General features: G+C 37.0%; 1 protein-coding gene across 3 annotated transcripts in view; it reads right to left on the bottom strand.

Annotated features, from left to right (window-relative positions):
• Positions 1 to 21697, bottom strand: part of LOC115412866 (interleukin-1 receptor type 1) — a 55440-nt gene that overhangs the window by 27212 nt on the left and 6531 nt on the right. The window contains exon 1 of one of the 3 annotated variants that reach the window (XM_030125523.1): positions 15608 to 15765. The exons of 1 other annotated variant lie outside the window; for it this stretch is intronic. The gene's annotated coding sequence lies outside the window, so the exon portion shown is untranslated. Of the gene's footprint in view, positions 1 to 1502; positions 1845 to 15607; positions 15766 to 21697 lie in introns of those variants that run through there. One more of the 3 variants, XM_030125525.1, reaches the window with a different exon arrangement.

The raw sequence follows: 21697 nt of genomic DNA, 5'->3' as shown, positions 1-21697 counted from the left end.
TTTAACCCTTAACCCAGTGGTTCCCAAACTATTTTGGTTCATGACCCTGTTTTAACATCACAAATTTCTGGCAACCCCAGACATTCAAGACTTTCCTAAAATTAATTTGTTTTTGATCATGTAATAGTTTGCTATACTATGTTGCAAATAAACGTAAATTTTAGACAACATTTAGTCGATATAATGTATATTATTATGGACAGAGGCAGAAAAGCCAGGTGTAGATTAATGCACAAAGTCAGAATTTTATTTTCCTTGGTCAGGATATGTACAGTCAGACCAGCTTGGATTTACAAGGCTGATAATTAATACTGAACAAACAAGAACTCAAACTAGAAGCACTCGGAGAGCGCAGACCTCCGCCAAGGCAGATCACTGCCCCCCCCAGTGTCTTTCTATCCGTCCATGTGCAAGATAACTCGAACAGTTATGGACGGATTTGGATGAAAATTTCAGGAAATGTTGATACTGGCACAAGGAACAAATTATTAAATTTTGGTGGCGATGGGGGGTGGGGGGCCACTGACCTGCCTTGGCAGAGGTCTGCGCTCTCTTTTCTGGAAAAGCACTCGTAGAGCGCAGACCTCCACCAAGGCAGATCAGGGCCCCCCCCCCATCACCACCAAAAAATAATCATTTGTTCCATATGCCAGCATCAACATTTCCTGAAATTTTCATCCAAATCCATTCATAACTTTTTGAGTTATCTTGCACACGGACAGACAGAAAAACCAACACTGACAAAAACATAACCTCCTTGGCGGAGGTAACTTATTATTATTTATTCATTATTTATTATTATTATATTACTTATTATTATTATGAAAGAGCTGCAGCATCTTAAACCGACCACAATAAACATTTGAAAGATAAACAGTTCCACAGTGCTTCAGTTTCAGCTCCAGAGTTTGTCATGTCTTTTGCCTTTTGTCAAAATTCAAATATTTGTTGTTCAGTGTGTTCCAGTTCACAGTTCATGTTCAACATCCTAAATCTGTTATTGACGTACATTCTGAGTGTCTTATTTAGCAAAAACCTGTCAAACTTCAGTTCTTCTCGTCCTCCCTCTTGCAAAACCACTGAAGAAAAGGAACACAAGCACATATTCACAACAGCCTTTATGACACTGAAACAGATGCATGAATGAATGAATGAATGAATGTTTTATTATTGTGTCTTGCATAAAGAACGTGCCCAGCCCTTACATGGGCTTATCAGACACCAAAAATACAAACCAAAAATCAAATACCAGACAATAGGCACAATAGATATGAACAAAACAAAGTACTGACCAATTTAAACAAACATCTGCTGCTTTTTCCAGGCTTTACAAACAAATAATGCTAATTTATATACATTTGAACTAAACAACCATTTCATCTTGTCATCATCAGTGGTCCAGAACATATGAGGATACAAATTCACAGCAGCACGTTTACCTGAAATAATGTCTCTGTCACGCCCATTCATTCATCCCTCCTTTCACTCTCCACTCCACTCACCTGTCTCTCATCAGCTTTACACACTTGTCCTTAATCACCGCTCACGATTTATGTTCACTCTCCTCAGCGCTCCCTGTCGGTTCTTTCTCTGTGCCTCTTCTGAACGTCTCTTCTGTGAAACTCCGCCTGATCCCAGTCTGCCAGGTAGTTCGTGGTAACACCCAACAGTTGCTGCCCTATTTGAACTTTTGTGTGCTACACCACACTTCTTTCTTTGTCTGTTTTCAGCAACCTCCTCTGTTGCTGTGCTATCATTTGACTTGTCCTCTTGTGGGTCTTTCTCCTGCATGACAGTCTCAGGGGTTAAAGAGTTAATCCCTTTTAAGGTCCACAAACATGTTCCACTTCTTCTGCAGTTCTTGATTCCCTTTTTGATATTAACTTTCATCTAAAATGATAAAGTGGTAGATATCATCATCACTTCAGTATTTCTTTCCAGGCAGTTGTTTTTAAAACAGATGCGTCATGACCTAATGTGAAAACCACTACAACATGAATCTCCTTTGGAATTCAACTCCTTTTCTGCATGTACTTGATAATGAAAAGAAACAGCAACTGCCAATGTTTTGAGCCATCAGTCATCACCAAATACAGCCTTGGAATACAACTAGTTGTCATGGATATGACATTACTCTTACACAGTAAATATGCAAACTTTTCAACCCAAACCAAAATGGTTGTTTAGGAGATCAGCAAGTTTAGCAAAGAAGTTACACTCCAAACAACTACATACAAGATAAACTGACTGAGAGTGAGTAACCAACTATGAATGAAAGTTTCAGTCAAACTTTGTGGGTCGTGGGACCAAAGTACCAAGATAAAAAGACAAAAGACAAAAAAAAAACAGTAGCAAAAAAAAAAAAAAAAACTTGACGAACTGCAGTGTGTGTGTGTGTGTGTGTGTGTGTGTGTTTTGATACCTAAACTACACCTCAGTTTTTGACTACAGGAAGCCCTACTTTGGAAGACACACCAATGGAAACTTTACTGCTTAGAATTTGTGGTTTGAAGACGTTGCAGTGCATGTGAGATGCAGGTGCTGTGGTTTGATTCTCACCACCAGCCATCCCTCTAACGACTTCCAGGTTATCTTCCTCTCAGTGACAAATGTTTATGGTTGGACTTTCACAAATAAAAGGTGGTTTTACATACTGAATGCGGATTAGAAGAGAGATTGCAGTTTTAATAGTAAAACTGTGAGATTATCTTAAGGATCCAGTGTGACTTTTATGGCAGTTCCCAAATGAAGTTTTCTCTTTATTTATCCTTTCCGAAGTGATTTATCACCATTTATTATAATATCATCCTCTGGATTTTGCATTTTTTTCCAGTGAAAATCATCTATTTACCTATGTTTAATTGACCAATCATGTAGATGTTCATAAAAGCTCAGAGTAAAGACATAGGTTATTATATCAAAACACAAAAAAATATATCATTAACTGAATTTAAACCCAGTGTCTCCATCCACTGTTATTTATCAAACTCAATGGGTTTGACTGGTGAATCAATGTTGTAGAAGATGACAGGGTTTCCACGGTAACTACAGAGCCTCTGACCGTCCAAATGGGTCATATCTGATGACCATGAAAAGATGATAAACTGTATTTTACACCAATTATTTACATGTATTGATAGGATTAGTGGCGTTCAGGTTAGATCAGTAAATGCTTTTGGTCTTTATGGATTTAAAAAAAAAAAACAACAGTTTTGTCACAGAACAGAAGACATTTGTACTATAGGTGTAAGTTTCAGCACTAATGGAATATAAGAAATAAAGTCGGAGCCCTAAGCCTAGGTTTTGGCTTAAACAGAAGAGCTATAAGTCTAAAGGGAGCATCTTTGAGTTTCTGTATCTAACATGTCAAACACAATCTAAACAACATCAAAGTGGGTGATCAATATAGGCAATCAATGTTCAATAATCTCAACTGTATTAAAATATGTTCTACAAGTTTCATGCTATGCTGTTTTTAATAAAAGTCTGTCTTCAGAGCAAAACATTTTGAAAAGTACACATAGAGGTTTAACGTCCTCCATGTGGTTGTTGTGAAGCATAATTCTTGGGAACTTTTTGGCAGCATTTTTACTGTAAGACAGAGGTGAACAGACAAGAGCGTGGGAAGAAGTCCGCTGGTTCAGGAGGCCATGGTACTAACAGAAATGTAGGAGGGAAGCCCAGGAGACTGAGCTGAGAATGAACTGACTGAGTCACATGAAGCACAGATATGTCTAATGAACACGATCCTCACTGTCGAGTGGTTAAGGGTGTTAATCTGTTAGGCTGAGCAATGGATGGAGCTGTGATTCACACAATGGTATATGAATGAATGTTTTTATCTGTTTACCGCAGTAATGGAAAACATGAAACATTTCCACTTTATTGAAGTATCAGTACCTTAACTTTATCCTGTCAATAATATGGACTAAATCACAGGTGTCAAACATGCGGCCCAGGGGCCAAATGGGTCCAGTCCGGCCCTTGGGATGAATTTGTGAAATGCAAAAATTACACTAAGATATTAACAATCCTTTCATTTCAGGTTCTACATTCAGATTAATTCAATCTAAAGTGGGCAGGATTCAGTAAAATACGATCATAGTAATATATAAATAATGACAACTCCAATTTTTTCTCTTTGTAAATGTAAATATTTTCATGTATTTACACTAAAACAAAGGATAATTTTGCAAAAAATGTGAATAACCTGAACAAATATGAACAACCTGAAATGTCATAAGAGAAGTAAGTACAATTTTGGCAATTTTCTGTCTGTTACTAAATGTTTTGTGTATTTGTAGATCCACTGTGATCTGTAAGTTATAATGTACATGTGGAAATGATAAACTGAGGCAGAATATTGTTAAAATTACACTTATTTTTTTCAGTTTGTTCATATTATTCACATTGTTTGAAAGGACAGTTTGTAAATGTAAACCTCATAATGTAAATGTACTTTTTTCACTCTAAAACATAGAGAAAAGTTTGGAGTTGACAGTATTTATATATTATTATGTTATTATTTTACTGGTTTGGCCCACTGCAGATCAGATTTAGCGGAATGTGGCCCCTGAACTACAATGAGTTTGACACTTGTGGACTAAACTGATACAACATCCAGCCTGCTAAGAAACTGACAGAGGAACAGGGGTTTCCTCTGTAGGATTTTAATGTTGAGATTGCGACTCTTTAATTTTGTATTTACATATATGGACATTATTATGCATACATGGATATAGAGCTGCAACAGTTACTGTATGTTCTCAGCTAATAAATTGTGATTGGATTGTAGATGGTTCAGTTTTAATTTTATTTAACCCATAAAAACCATTGCCATTTATCATATTATCCTCTATATTTTGCATTTTTTCAGTGAGAAACAGGTATTTTCAATATCTAATTTACTGATCATGTACTTTAATCATCATACTGAGATTATATTTGAGGGTTATTATAACAAAAAGAGAGAAAACTGAAGAAAAACTTAGTTTTTCTGTAAAATATATCATTAACTGAACATAAACCAAGTGTGTCCATCCACTGTCATTGATCCAACTCCATTGGTGTTACTGGTGAATCATTGTTGTAGAAGATGACGGTGTTTCCATGGTAACTATGGAGCCTCTGGATGTCCAAATGGGTCATATCTGATGACCATGCAAAGATGACAAACTGTATTTTACACCAATTATTTACATGTATAAACAGGATTAGTGGATAAACAGGTATTAAACCTTTTACATCAGTAGATGCTTTTGGTCACTGGTGGATATTTGGGTCTTCATGGGATAAGGGGAAAAATGTCTGATTCCAGCTTTTATTATGGAATATTTTCTTGTGTCTGTATACATCTGTGGCAGGAAACTGATTATCTTTGGAATGTGGACCGAACAAGATATTATTTTGGGCTTCAGGAAGTAATATTTCACCATTTATAGATTAACAACTCTTCAGTGAAACAACAGCCATTAATCAACAGTGAAAATGAATAGCAGCCCTGCATGACTAAGCATGGGAATCAAAAAGAAGTTCCTGCTGATAAACTGGAAAACACAAAGATAAAGACATACAATTGTATTAGCAGCTGATTAATTATTAAACTATCATGAAACCAATTTGATACCAAATGCAAGTCTTAACTAAGATGTTAAATGTCTTGTCATTCCAAGTATAAGCTGAGAATCAGTGGATGAGGTTAACCCATAAAGGCCCAGGGCTACTTTTGTGGCAGTTTCCAAATGAATTTTTCTCTCTAAACATTTTTAAAGTGATTTATCACCATTTGTTATTATATTATCTACCATATTTTAGCATTTTTCAGTGAAAATCAGGTATTTTTCTATATTTATTTCACTGATCATGTAGATGTTCATAAAAGCTCAGATGAAAGTTGAGGGTTATTATATTAGAAACAGAGAAAACTGAAGAAAAAGGGACTTTTTCCAGAAGATATCATTAACTGAACATAAACCAAGTGTCTACATCCACTGTGGTTGATCCAACTCCATAGGTTTTACTGGTGAATCAATGTTTTAGAACACAGGAGTCAAACATGCAGCCTGGGGGATGAATTTGCAAAGTGCAAAAATTACCCTGAAGATATTAACAGTCAAGGGCATCAAACTCGAAAATAAGAGCATAATAACCTATAAATAATTACTCCAAATTTTCTTCTTTAATGTGAAAAAAAATATGACATTATACCTATAAGTAATGGCAACACCAATTTTTTCTCTTTGATTTATTGCAAAGAACATTAAATTCTGATATCCATCCATCCATCCATTATCCACCGCTTATCCGGGGCCGGGTCGCGGGGGTAACAGTCTAACCAGGGATGCCCAGACTTCCCTCTCCCCAGACACCTCTTCCAGCTCTTCCGGGGGGACCCCGAGGCGTTCCCAGGCCAGTCGAGAGACATAGTCTCTCCAATGTGTCCTTGGTCTTCCCCGCGGTCTCCTCCTGGTGGGACATGCCCGGAACACCTCCCCAGGGAGGCGTCCAGGAGGCATCCGAAACAGATGCCCGAGCCACCTCAGCTGGCCCCTCTCGACGCGGAGGAGCAGCGGCTCTACTCCGAGCCCCTCCCTGGTGACCGAGCTCCTCACCCTATCCCTAAGGGTGCGCCCAGCCACCCTGCGGAGGAAACTCATTTCAACCGCTTGTATCCGGGATCTTGTCCTTTCGGTCATGACCCAAAGCTCATGACCATAGGTGAGGGTAGGAACGTAGATTGACCGGTAAATCGAGAGCTTCGCCTCTCGGCTCAGCTCCTTCTTCACCACAACAGACCGGTACAGCGACTGCATCACTGCAGACGCTGCACCGATCCGTCTGTCAATCTCACGCTCCATCCTTCCCTCACTCGTGAACAAGACCCCGAGATACTTAAACTCCTCCACTTGGGGCAAAGACTCCCCACCGACCCGGAGAGGGCAGACCACCTTTTTCCGGTCGAGAACCATGGCCTCGGATTTGGAGGTGCTGATCCTCATCCCGCTCGCTTCACACTCGGCTGCAAACCGCCCCAGGGCACGCTGAAGGTCCAGGTTCGATGAGGCCAACAGGACAATGTCATCTGCAAAAAGCAGAGATGAAATCCTGTGGTCCCCAAACCGGACCCCCTCCGGCCCCTGGCTGCGCCTAGAAATTCTGTCCATAAAAATAATGAACAGAACCGGTGACAAAGGGCAGCCCTGCCAGAGTCCAACATACACCTGGAACAGGTCTGACTTACTGCCGGCAATGCGAACCAGGCTCCTGCTTCGGTCATACAAGGACCAGACTGCCCATAGCAAAGGGCCCCGGACCCCATATTCCCGAAGCACCCCCCCCGATATCCTTTAACCATAAAATGTCAATAAACGGAACAAATATGAACAATCTGAAATATCTAAAGAAAAATAAGTGCAATTTTAACAATATTCTGCCTGTTTTGTGTCTTTGTAGATCTGATCTGTAATGCACATGTATAAGTCATAAGTTAAGACATCATATTGATAAAATTGTGCTTATTTTTCTTCAGAAATTTCAGTTGTTTTTTGTTTTTTTTTTTGATTATTCACATCTTTTTTTGTTTTGGATAGGTTGTAAAATGTAAAAATTTTCATAATTTAATGGGGTTTTTTTGCACTGAAAAATATGAAGTTGTTATTTTTAGGTTGTTATGTTATTATTTTACTGATCCGGCCCTCTGGAGATCAAATTGGGCTTAATGTGGCCCCTGAACTAAAATGAGTTTGACACCCCTGTAGTAGAAGATGACGTGTTTCCATGGTAACTACGGAGTGTCTGAGCATCTAAATGGGTCATATCTGATGACCATGAAAAAATGACCAACTGTATTTTACACTAATTATTTACATGTATTGATAGGATTAGTGGATCAACAGGTTTTGAACAGTTACATCAGCAGATGGTTTTGGTCACTGGTGACAGTTTGGGTCTTCATGGGTTAAAGTCTGAACCACGTGTGAGTGTTTGTTGTGACATGTATTGTTGCACATTTTGTTGGTTGGAGGTGTTTGGAACAACATCCGCCTTAAGTACACACCGCTGCCTCACAGTCGTGTCAGTGAATCATCACAGGAATTTGCACGTTGATGACTCATATCACAACACTTCCAACTAAACCACTACTATTGTTTCTTCACACTTCACTGGTTGTTTTTTCCATTTCTAGTTTAAATTGTGAAAATCTGCTAAGTGTCTATATCCTGTTAAGGCATTTAAGTTGAATACACAACACAGATTAATACAAATACTAGCCTTGTGTTGTGTGCTTTACATGTTGATATTGTTTCAACCTTGGACCTGTGATTACACTGATTCCGTCACTCCGTGTTGCAATCACCGCCCAGCAGATGGACAAAGTTCGCACGACTGAACTGATTTGTAGTCCACTTAGCTGAGTACAAACACAAATACACGGACACCAGTTCCTCTGTCAGTTTGTTGTACTGAAATCGAGCATTGCACAAATTTGTTCAGTTAGTGAGGCACATGATTTCCCAAAAGCCTCTGCCTCGTATCAGCTGTGCAAGAGTTACTGCAACACTGCCTGACACCGATGCTTCAAAACTTAACCCCACGTCAAATATGTCCTTGAGTTAAGCCCCTAGAAGCCTGTGTTAAAGACGGCAGCTTCATCTAAAATCTGTGGAGCGTGAGTTGCCTTCATAAACCTTATTCTCCCACAGTTCCCGGCAGCAGTGGCGCCTGAACAGAATGGACATGCTCCAAATGGTTTTTCCTTTGCTCTTTTACTCCTTCCACATGTTGGCTCTTACCGGAAACTGAGTGCTCTTGCAGTGTTGGTGTCCTTCCTGTTATTTTTGCCTTGAAGGAATCAGTCATGAATCATTTGTTATTGTGACTTTGACCTCATTTCACTATTGGTTACTCTCACTATTTCTTTACAAAGCATATCCTAAATTATCAATAAAGCACGTTTAAGACTCTTCCGTACATTTATAAAAAAGGAAAAGTGTTGTCTGATATTTGTGGAAAATACACCAGGTGTAATGAGACTGTCATAAAACAATTACGATCTACTGTTGTAAAACTGAAAGAAAGCCATAAAAGTCTCTGGTGTGTTCATGCCAGTAGTAGATGGCAGAGTTATTCCAACCATGCTTAGATAACACACAGTGATTCCTGCAAGCACTGGTCTTTACACAAAGACACCTCACTGCTGATACACACTCTTTCACCCTTTATAGGGGTCAGTGTATCTTTAGATATGTGGATTTTATTTTCAGAAACAAAAGAAAAACTAGTGGTAAACTGATTTCTGTTTTAAAATAGAGGAATTAAAATTGAATTTCAAGACGTTTTTCTTTTTCAGTGTCAAAACAGATAAACAAAAAAACAGATTTTTTGTTTTCTCTTTCTAATAACAAAAAAGAAAGTTACTTCCCTGACAGAAATGGAAAAACAGACGATCCTAACCCTGTCATTTTCTTAGACCTGATGTTATTTTCAAGGAAAGAGTGCTAACTACTATTGGTCACAAAGATTCTTACTAACGATGGGTTTGTACAAATCTTCCAGTTCATACAAAATCCGGACATCATAGATATGCTCCCTCCACAAACTCCTATAGGACACTCATAGAAATACTCTGAAATTCAACATTTCAATCTTACTGTGTTATTGGAGGACATAAGACTTTACTACTCTTGTGAAATTTTTCAGATGTTTTTCATTGAATGAAGTTACCATATTTGGTTCCTTACCCATAAGTGACAAAAAAAAAAAATACAAAGAAGTAAATATAAAAAATACAAGAAAAACACATCACTTTTAGAGCATTCCAACAACATCAGTGCTGATCCAGACCCCTGTCCACATCCACATTCTCCCTTTGAACGTCATTCCTTACATTAGTACCATTACTTCATGGTACCTAATAAAGCAGGTCCACTCACTGTTCATGCAGAGGTGGACCTTACAGACCCTGTAGACCACATTGGACCTGAGATGGTTGACTCACTGTCCTCACTGTAACTACTGCTGTCACTGTCCTGTAACGCAGTGTTTTTCAACCTTGGGTTCAGGACCCCACGTGAGGTCACCTGGAATTTCTAGTAATTGATAAAAAAAAAATGTACTAATAAAAAATATATGGTGAGTTGAGAGAGACAATCACAATACATAAAAGACATGACAAACTGAAGCTCAAACTGAAGCACTGTGGTACTGTTTATCTTTCAAATGTTCATTGTTAATTATATACATTTTTCAAATCAGATTTTAATATGTTTTGTGTTTTTTGTCCTTTTGTGTTGATCAAATAGGTTAAAGTAAAAAAAATAATATGCAGATGTTATAGATGAAGTTAAGCTGAGGAAAAAAAAAAAAATCAAACATAGGTATGGTAAACATTTCTTTGTATAGTATATAAAGGCAAAATCAAAAGTACTCAAAAACAGCCAAAATAGGCTCAGACCCTGAGGGTTAAGATGCTGCAGCTCTTTCATAATTCATAGTTTGAGTTCTTGTTTGTTCAGTATTAATTGTCAGCCTTGCAAATCCAAGCTGGACTGACTGTACATATCCTGACCAAGGAAAATAAAATTCTCACTTTGTGCAGTAATCTACACCTGGCTTTACTGTCTCCGTCCATAATAATATACATTATGTAGTCTAAATGTTGTCTAAAATTAATGTTTACTTGCATCATGATATAGCAAACTATTACATGATCAAAATCTAATTATTTTAACACACACACACAAAAAAAATGCCCGTTTTTAATGTCTGGGGTAACCAGAAATTTGTGATATTAAAATGGGGTCATGAGCCAAAAAAAGGTTGGGAACCACTGCTTGTAACATGAATGTTTACCTAAATAGCTAAAATTAGTCACTTGCCTGATAAAGGGTTAATATCAAGTGGATTCTCCTTTTGCACTTCTCATGGTTAGCACAGACTGACATGTCAGAAGGGTAATGGCTTTCCCATACACTTAAATAGGCACTCCACCATCTGACACTAGAAGAGTAGTTTATTATGATTAATACCTATTTGGTGCATTTGTGGTAAACTGAAGTTGAAGCAAATAAGCAGAAATAAGAATATCTTGGTCTTGGCTGTATCAGTTTTGACCTATTCTCTTCACTTAACTTGATCTTGTCAATCTCTGTAATTCATGAAAATGCAGCAAAATTTCTGGAAAATACTTGAATGGATTTTAATATGGATGTCCAATTCAGTGGGAGAGCATCTTACACACATAACACAACACAGTGTTTGCTGCTGGAGGATTCTGTTGGGTTTCTGTAAATTGGCTTAGAGTCTGGTTTTGACCAACTCTATATGTAAAGTGTCATGAGATAACTTTTGGTATGATTTGGTGCTATATAAATAAAATTTGATTGATTGATTGATTGATTGATTGAACACGTCACTGAGGGGCCATTAGTCATACTGGGCTTTAACACGGTCATGTGACAGTTTCTTATTAGCAAAGTAAACTGTATCACACTGGACATTTTTCTCAACAAGCTCCATTGACACAGCTTTATTTTATGCACCTTTCGTCACTAAAACTTGTCGCCAAAACAGATCTGATGAGAAATCTAACTCAATGATATGACTCTAAAATGAAATTCACACTTAATATTCTGGAAAACCCATCTTTTACAGTTAGTTTTAAGATTTTTCCATCCAGTTAGAAAGTTTAGGGGCAGCCCCCAAGCCACAGCATGCAGAAGCTGAGTTTAATATTAACTAAAATTAATGTAAAAGTTTCAAAAAGTGACTTTTTTAGTTGGTGTAAAAGTTTACATTTTTAGATGTGTTTGTATCTTGTAAGTATTTTTTTCACTAGTATGATAATAATAAGCATCTAAAAATATGTGAAATAATATATTGAAATATGTTTGTTGTGAGAGGACCTTTGACCTTTAGCTTTCACACAGACAACATGTAAGTCCCCTGGAACCTAGGGAATCCCCTGATCCTCAGCCTTTTAACCACTGAAACCTTTTTTTTTTTTTTTAAATCTCCAACTCTAGTCATTGCATCTTTCAGGCTGCACTGTTTCATTTGCAGAGGAGTCTTATTCTGTTTGTTGCAAATCAAGCCTGTCAAGTCATAGAAGAGTCAAGATACAGAAGAAGCTGATAATAGTAGTATTATTATTCTGTCATGGCTGTCCTTTGGTAATGAAAGGTTTCAAAATGGTCTTGGTAATTTAGTAATTCTATAGCAATATAATGTTTGCACTGATGGAGTTTGCTCTGTCTTAATAGAAACTGGTCTAAATGCACTCATGTTTGAGTCTAGATTGTTCCAGTCTTTAAAATTGCGGAAACTGTAGACCACAGGTGTCAAACATGCGGCCCGGGGGCCAAATCCAGCCCACCAGAGGGTCCAATCTGGCCCTCAGGATGAATTTGTGAAATGCAAAAATTACACTGAAGATGTTAACACTCAATGGTGTCAAAATCATTTTAATTCAGGTTCCACATACAGACACATACAGTCCGATTACAGTTATACAATTAGATTTCAAGTGGGTCAGACCAGTAAAATGTTATCATAATAACCTATAAATAATGACAACTCCAAATTTTCTCTTTGTTTTTTTTTGGTGTAAAAAAGGTAAAATTACATGAAAATGTTTGCATTACCAAACTATACTTTTACAAAAAATGTGAATAAGCTGAACAAATGGAAATGTCTTAAGAAAAGTAAATGCAATTTTACCAATATTCTGCCTGTTACTAAATGTTTTGTGTGATTGCAATGCACATGTGTAAATGATAAACTGATAAACCGAGGCATAATATTGTTAAAATTGCACTTGTTTTTCTTAAGACAATTCAAGTTGTTCATGTTATTCAGATTTTTAAGGAAACTTTGTAGACTTAAACCTGATCATAATATAATTTTATTTTTTTCATTGTTATTATTTACTTGTCCGGCCCACTTGAGATCAAATTGGGCTGAATGTGGCCCCTGAACTAAAATGAGTTTGACACCCCTGCTGTAGACTTATCCTTGCTGGTTTACTAAAAGAGGGCAAAAATCATCCAAGTGTTAACATATTCACAACATGAGTCTAATATTCTTCTGTTCCTAGAATGATGGGGTGCTGAGTAACAAAAAAAAAAAAGAAAAAAACATAATAGAGAAGAGGATGTGATCCCAAATGATAATAAAGAAATGAAACCCACAACCTCAACACAACCTGCAATATAAGCAGAAGTATATTGTGCTGACTGTGGCCCACCCATTCAGAGGGAATAGTGGTAATGAGCACAACTTGCTAATACTCAACTAAATCTGATTACTCATCATTTATAAAAGAGGATTTTGGAAGCATTTAATCCAAGTAACATGATGCTGATCTACATATGATCAATGTACAGATATGTATTGATCCTGTCTCCTACTATTTATTTGCTGAATTAATGTTATTTTATTCACGTTACCTCTTTGGTTTGAACACTTACACTCTGATCCCAATGTTCAGTTTTTAAATGGGGTTATTTTGGATCATTCATTCATTCATTCATTTTCTGAACCCGCTTTATCCTCACTAGGGTCACAGGGGTCACTGGAGCCTATCCCAGCTACTTATGGGTGAAGGCAGGGTACACCCTGGACATGTCACCAGTTCATCACAGGGCTTATTTTGGATCAGGTCTGAGAATATAATATAATAATACATTTAATTTATAGGCACCTTTCAGGACACTCAAGGTCACCGTACAAAGTTGTTAAAATAAATAAAAGACAATTAAAATTACACACATACACATATAAAACACATATATCTCTGAAACAACATGAGACCATTTTTCACTTTGTAAGCCGTTTTGTGTTGGAGGTTATCAGACAACTACATGACTCATTTAACAATGCAAAGGGAAAACTATGGGAGTTACCCCTGGTACTGCAAAGCACAAGAGTATAATGCAGATGAGCAAATTTCATATGGAACACAGTACTGCCAAAATGGAAAACAGCATGTTTGGTAATGTGAACACGTTTTCCATTTTGGTTTTGTGGTTACATTGTAAGAGACTTCACACAGGCTACAGTATGTTTCCCACTGCTGCTATGTGTCTGTGTGTTCTTTAACAAAATGCTTTAGTTTGGCTGTGTTTTGCACCATCTCCTGATCTACACCTGCAGAACTAATTATGCCTACAAGCTGTGATGAAAGTCATATTGATAGTTATTGTGAAAAATATTGGGATTTGAGTCTATTTGCTCGGTTATCAGGGGAAAAGAACAGATTAGATCTTTGTGAAATGTATATTTTTAGAACTCAAACATACAAAACTAAGTTTACTTTTGTATTTTTAGACTACTCTGTTGAATATCACTGTCCAATATGTCATCATCAAATCACCATAAACACACTGAATCTAAGTTTTGCAGTAGTTATGTTATCAGTTAAGTGTTTTTCAGTCATTTTAATACAACTCACTAATAGATGGGAACAAAATGAGTCAGTTGACCATGACTGTAAAGGCTTTACTTTAAATATTTTGTACAGATTCCTTTACATTTATACATTGAAAATACACAAAAGTCCCAAAGAAATATTCATATAAGCACAGGTTTTCAGACCTCTGATTTCACATTTGTTTCACAACTTAACCTCAATATTTTAAATTTCTCTTTCAAAACATGGGTTAACCACCAGTTGTCTGATATGCATCTTGGTTTTAGAAAAGGGTTATTCAAGTGAAGTCAACAAACACTAGATGCAAAGTGAAGAACTAGAAAAGCACTCGAGAGCGCAGACCTCCGCCAAGGCATATCAGAGCCCCCCCCCCCCCCCAAAATTTAATAATTTGTTCCTTGTGCCAGTATCAACATTTCCTGAAATTTTCATCCAAATCCGTCCTTAACTTTTTGAGTTATCTTGCACACGGACAGACAGACAGACCAACACCAGCAAAAACATAACCTCCTTGGTGGAGGTAATTCCAGTTACTAGTATGTGAATGCATTGCTAAACTAACCCCAGTCAAGAACTGAGTCATATTTAAAGCCCTGCTAGTACTGAGGTCTAACTTACACGCTACACCTAACCACCTTTTACTTTCTGTTTTCTGTGTAAAACGTGACTGATTAGTGGTTTCTTATCTGCACATGTATTTGATCTCTTATGCGTGTGTAGCACAGCAGTACACAACGTATTAAAAATTAATAATTTAACAACACAGCACTGACAAGCAGAAAGAAAGTAATGCACTGTATTAACATAACATACTGCTTTCATGCAATGACGTTTCTGTTTTCTTCTGTTTTTAGAATTTAACCCACATGCTACTGCTTTATCTAGAGAGAAGGAATATTACTATAAACATTATTTCTATGGCAGAAGTAGACTGACTTTGTGGTTAGATTCACAGGACACTTGTGTAAACGCTGAGCATGCATCCCAAACAATTTTCAAACAGTGTGTGTTGTTTAGTTACTTTATTGTCTAGCAAGATGGTTTCATTTACAATCGATGTTGCCGTCTGTCTGTGCAGTATTAAAGACATGAGAAAGAGCAAAAACCTTCAAAAATATTCATGTTTCAGATAAGAAATGCCCTCAGATAAGCAAAAGTAAACAGAATAGCGTGACTTACCTTAAAGAGAGTGAGTCAAAAACATTGAACAGACGGAGGAAGGATGAGAGCGTGACCACAGCAGAGTGGAGCGAACAGAGGAAACCTCACCTCTGACCCTGTACACACTAACGTCTGGTCCATGCGGCTCAGCCACTCACTCAACAGCTCTGTCCCACCTCCAATGAATGTTAGAAAATCACAACACAAAGAGGAGGAAGAGTGTGTTTGGATTGCAACTCACATATTTTTGCTCACCTTCCTTTATGTTTCAACACTTCCCAAAATAACTAAACCAAATATCCACCACAGGCTTACGGAAACCAGTTAAGCAGACCAATTTCACCAAGCAGTAAATAGTAGTAGTTATGTACACAAAATGGGTGTTATCAAAAGATCTGACTGAAAATGTGAACTACTTTTTTTTTTTTAAATCTACATCCTTTCTTTCATGCTGTTCTTAATGGCAGTCTTATTCCACAATTTGGGCTGCAATTTTTCTTCTGAAAACACAGATAGGAAGAACAAGCTGAATTATATTGAAGACACCCATTTTTACATTATAGACAACTGTTTGTAAAAATAATGACACTGTTATAAAATAATCATTAATGTCTTGGTTTACTGGACAATTCTGATAAAACGATGAAACTAAATGATGAATTAATAATAATTCTAGTGTTAATCCTTGAGAGGAGATTTGATTCATTTCAGATTGTGACACATTATCAGACATTTATCTTTGATCTCCAGCTGAAATTCAACATGAAGGCAGGGTTTGACACAAGGTAATAATAGTTTTGGATTTTTCATTATAGTTTAGTTTTATTTAGTTTTGACTTTTTTTTTTCTCTAATTCAGTTCGTTTTAATTAGTTTTCAGAGCAGGTTTGTTGGTTTTTATTAGTTTTCGTTGTTTTCTAAATGCTTAGTTTTAGTTTAGTTTTAGTTTTTTCATATCTTTTCTCTTCTTTGCTGTCATATTCCAATAAATCCCAGACAGGACTCTGCTACTTTCTCCCAACTTTAGTCTCCATGTTTCCAGGTAGAGTGGGGACCAGAAGACGACTGTAAACAAGTGACGAGAAGTGACGGACCGTTAAGTGTCATATGGTGCCAGCGGCTAAAATTGCTTGAGGGAAATAAATCGATTTCATATCAATGCAACATTGACAAAACGAAGGGAATTTTATCCATAATTTTTATATGTTTTAGTTAGTTGTATAAGCACACAATACAGTTTCAGTTATTGTTTTTTTCTTTTAATTATAGTTTTTATTTATTTCAGTTAACGAAAATGTTTTTACAATTCTAGTTTTCGTCATTTCGTTAGTTTTCGTTAACGATAATAACCTTGGTTTGACATGATTGGAAAAATATGTTTATCTGGCCATGTCTGCATTAGTCTTTTCAAACCTGTGTTCTTCCTACCTCAGTGCAATACTCACAAACGAGGCACCTTTTTTCTAATCTTACCTTGTATATATCCTATATTGCCTGTATATATTATTACGGTTATTATCTGGTCCTGCTCAGTCCACATAGTGCTGGGCTGCAGCAGATGCTGAAGGTGTGCTCTCAATATGGCACAGACCATGACATAAAGTATAACGCTAAGAAAAGCCAAATAATGATAGTTAGAAGCACTGGGGACAGGAAATCAACTTTCCCAGTCTTTTATTTGGTTGACAGGCCTCTTGATGTATGTGAGGAAATTAAATACCTCGGTCATGTCATATCCAAGGACTGGATGGATGACAAAGACATCCATCGACAGCGCTGTAAGATTTATTCTCAAGTAGGGATGTAATGATACGAAAATTTCATATCATGGTTATTGTGACCAAAATTATTACAGTTATAATTATTATCACGGTATTGTTGAAATTGTGCTGAAAATGTTCAAAAAGTACTGATACACACACTAAAATAATTTAACCAAGTTGTATTTTGAAAAAATAAATAAATAAATAAATAAAATAAAAAAATAAAATAATAATAATAATAATAAGCACAATGTACCTTCTGTTGGCAGAAACATCCAAGTACTAACCCTTAGTGGTTTGAGCCTATTTTGTCTGTTTTTCAGTCCTTTTGATTTTGTCTTTATATACTATATAAACAAATGTTTCCTATACCCATGTTTGGGATCTTTTTTTTTTTTGGCACAACTTCATCTATATCATCTGCCTGTTGTTTTTTTCATTTTAACCTTCTATGAAAACACAAAAGGACAAAAAACACAAAAAAAATACATAAAATCTGATTTGAAAAATGTATATAATTTATTGCATAAATAACACAAAGCTGCTTAATGAACCTTTTCAAAGACTTTAAAGGTGAATATTGGTTCCAAATATGAGGTTTATGAAATTAAAATTGTAATAAATTAAAACTACACTGAAATATTTGACATTAAAGCAGATCTATACCATAGGCATTTTCTCTGGAAAAGTGCAGTAATCAAACACGGTTATCATGATAATTAGAATTTAAACAGTAATACTAACCGTCTGCAATTTTACCGCGGTTTATCATTATACCGGTAATCGTTACATCCCTATTCTCAAGCTAACATGCTGATAAGGAAGTTTTCTATGTGCTCTGATTCGGTGAAGTGTTCTCTGTTCAGAACCTACATCACACCATTATATAATGCTCAATTATGGTCAAACTATAAGAAAATGAGTTTGCAGAGGCTCAAGGTAAACTATAATGATGCAATGAGGTTGCTGCTTCGTGTTCCTCAGTAGCATAGTGCCAGTCAACTGTTTGTGACCACAGGAGTGCAAACTAGTGAGGCACTGTTGAGACAGTTCATGTTCAGTTTTATGTGTTTCCTGGATACATGTGAGAACCACAGAACAGAAGCCTTAGTCAGCCTCTGAAAAGCTGCTATTGTTTCACTTCTAAACTGAGACGGCATCGGTGCCATAGTCTGCAGGGGCGGCGCAAATGCCCCCCCAGTCACAACCTTTGCCCCCCCAGTTGTCCCCCCATTCAGATTTGGGCAAATCTTTGGGAAAATTTGGGCAATGAAGAAATATGAAAAATACATCAATGAATGTGTACATAACACATTTTGGTACACTTATAATACAACCAGGCAGACCCCCCCCCCCCCCACCATGCACGCATCTATAGAGGGTTCTCTCAAAGGCCAGCTGGTCACTGTCCAAAGCCCCACTGCTGCCTGCTGGTGGGTGCCGCTTATCAGTTGTGTGGTGACAGCTAACAATTACCAGGCTTCCACTGTGTCTTCATACACCAGCTCAGGACTCGTTTCACAGAGGTGACCTCCAAGAGGTTAGAGGAAGCTGCTGTAGCAGCGCTGTGGCTGCAACAGTTTGACTCTCCTCACCCAGCAGACATCCAATGTTTTCTATACAAGCTCAGGATATAGGTATGTACACACACACACACACACACACATATATATATATATATATATATATATATATATATATATATATATATATATATATATATATATATATATATATATATATATATATATATATATATATAGTGGCTGCTAAAGTGCAAAGCATTAATTTTGCGCTATGCGCTACATTTTTTTGTCCGCCCTCCCCAACATTTTCTTTGCCCTCCAGTTGCCCCCCCACTTTTAAAAACCTGGTGCTGCCACTGATAGTCTGTATATCTTATAACGTGCACAAATTCTGTATCTCCTTTTTATTCTATTTATTCTGTATGTTGTGTGCTTGTGTTATATGGACTTGTGTCTGCAATAAAGTTTATTATTTTTATTTGTTGCACATATTTCACTTCTGTACTATAGACTTAGCTTTTTGCATATATTAGTATTTTTTAGTATTTCAGTAGTACATGCATGTGTAATATTTTATCTTGTAGCTTTTGTACATTGTTTACATTTTCAGTAGATGTGTGGTGGGATATTTCGTGTGATATTTTTCCACAGTCCTGTTTTGCACTAATTGTTTTTGCTGCAATACAAATTTTCATTATTTCTGTGACAGTAACAATAAAGATCTATTCTATTCTATTCTATTCTATTCTATTCTATTCTATTCTATTCTATTCTATTCTATTCTATCTGCGTCTGTACAAAGGTCTGTTCCACCTGCCTCCTCCTATATAACCTCCAAATCCACGGAGATGGTGGTGGATTTCAGGAAATCGGACAATCTAAGTCGTGGTGTGATAACTCTGTGGTGTTTGTTGTATCCTTTTGAACTGATATTATCCCTGTATTAATGAAGTAAACATTAACCCCATTGGTTCTGCAGACTGTAGCAGCCCAGCATACTGTTCTGAGTTTTATAATGACCTTACATGCACCGTGCCTTTGGTGAAGCATCTGTGCTGCACATCAGTTTCAGAACCAGAACATCATCTCGACCTACTACTGCTTTCAGCTGTTCCCCTTAAGGGTCGCCACAGCAAATTATCTGCTTCCATCTGACCCTAACTACCTGCATGTCCTCCTTAACCACATCCATAAACCTCTTCTTTGCCTCCTGCCTGTTAACTCTATCTTCATCATCCTTTTACTAATATTTTCACAGGTCCGATCAAATCTGTCTGTCCTCTTTCACTTTGTCCAGCAGATTGCCCATCTAGTGTAAAGCAAAGCAGCAGCAAAAAAATATGTTTCACTAAATTGACACATTTTTTTTTAGATATTTAACCTCTGTGTAACCAGGGAAAAAAGCTCATTGAGATTAAAAATCTCTTTTTTAAGAGTGTCCTGGCAAAGACACCAGCAGCAGCAGTAATTACACAAAATGGAAATCACAGCCCTACATCCACACTAATATACATAAACACAATGAAAGTAAGTACTAAAAACAAACTTAGAACTGATAAGAACATACATATAAAACATCATTATTTTAAAAGGTACTAGAATTATAACAACAATGTTCCTTAAAAGCATCTCACAGCCAAACCCAATTCAATCAATTAGAAAAAATTGAACATTTTAGTGTGGAAAGGCTCCTGATGGAGTGCTCTCTGTGCAGTACTGTAATACACTGGTACTGGTCATTTAAAAGGAACATTAACAGAGCTGGAACTTTTGGACAGCACTGTTATTTGTCTATTTAATGTCATGACCTGTAGGATCCCTCTGAAAAGCAGATCATATGACAAATCCAATGACAAACCTAAACCCAAATGTAAGGATGTGATTTGTGGTTCAGTTAAATGATGTTGGCCTTTGAGCAATTCTGGTAAAAACCACTGTCAAAGAAAAGTGCAGAAATATGAAGCCACCTGTGGGCATCCCCTCTGGAAGGAGGAATCCCCAGGAGACATGAGCATTGATTCAGACACGGTATGAGTCAGTCAGTCTTTGAATAATAACTGCCAATGTCACGAACAACATATTCTGTGGAAAACACTACCTGAATTCACAGCCACCAAGTGGCAAACCACACAAGTTATTGAGAACAGCGCTTCTCTTCCTCTTCTATCATTTAAAGTAAAAGTTTCAACCACAACCTGTTTTTCTTTTTCTGACTTTTCAGGCCATAGAAACTTGCACTACAGGGTGCCTCAAAAAATAGGACACTGGGGGGTGGGGGTGGGGGGGTTGGGTTATTTTTGTGTTGTTTTTGTGTGTGTGTGTGTGTTTTTTCGAGACGACAAGCATGAGAAATACAGTTAATATTATACTTATTATTTGTCATGTCCAGATAAAAGGGGAGCAACTTCAACGTTCAACTCTCAACTTTATTTATCTTTAGGAAAGGAAATTCGGTGTGCAGCAGGGATCATAAACACATAAGCATATACATAAAAACACATACACAGAAGAGCAGACAGAGCAGGTATACAAAAGACCATCAAGACGTGACAAATACTGCAATTAAAAAACATATCTACAAGAAATTGGTGAAAGTAATCAGATTACTACTCGTCGTGTGCCTTGTGAAAGGGTGTTGGGTTCACATTTTGATGCCATGTCGTTTTCTGTACAGAAGTGACTGAAAAATCAGATTTTTTGGTCAGGAAACACCTGAGATTCATACCTTCTTTGCCATGTACGTTGTGCAGTCTACATGATTTTTTAAAAAAAATTACACTAATGAAAAATGTCATTTTGTTTTAGCATTAGGAAACAGTA

This window comes from Sphaeramia orbicularis, chromosome 21 (assembly GCF_902148855.1).
Source record: "Sphaeramia orbicularis chromosome 21, fSphaOr1.1, whole genome shotgun sequence".
Taxonomy (NCBI): Eukaryota; Metazoa; Chordata; class Actinopteri; order Kurtiformes; family Apogonidae; genus Sphaeramia; species Sphaeramia orbicularis.
The sequence above is the reverse complement of the archived record's forward strand: the minus strand, read 5'-3'. Positions and strand labels throughout refer to the sequence as shown.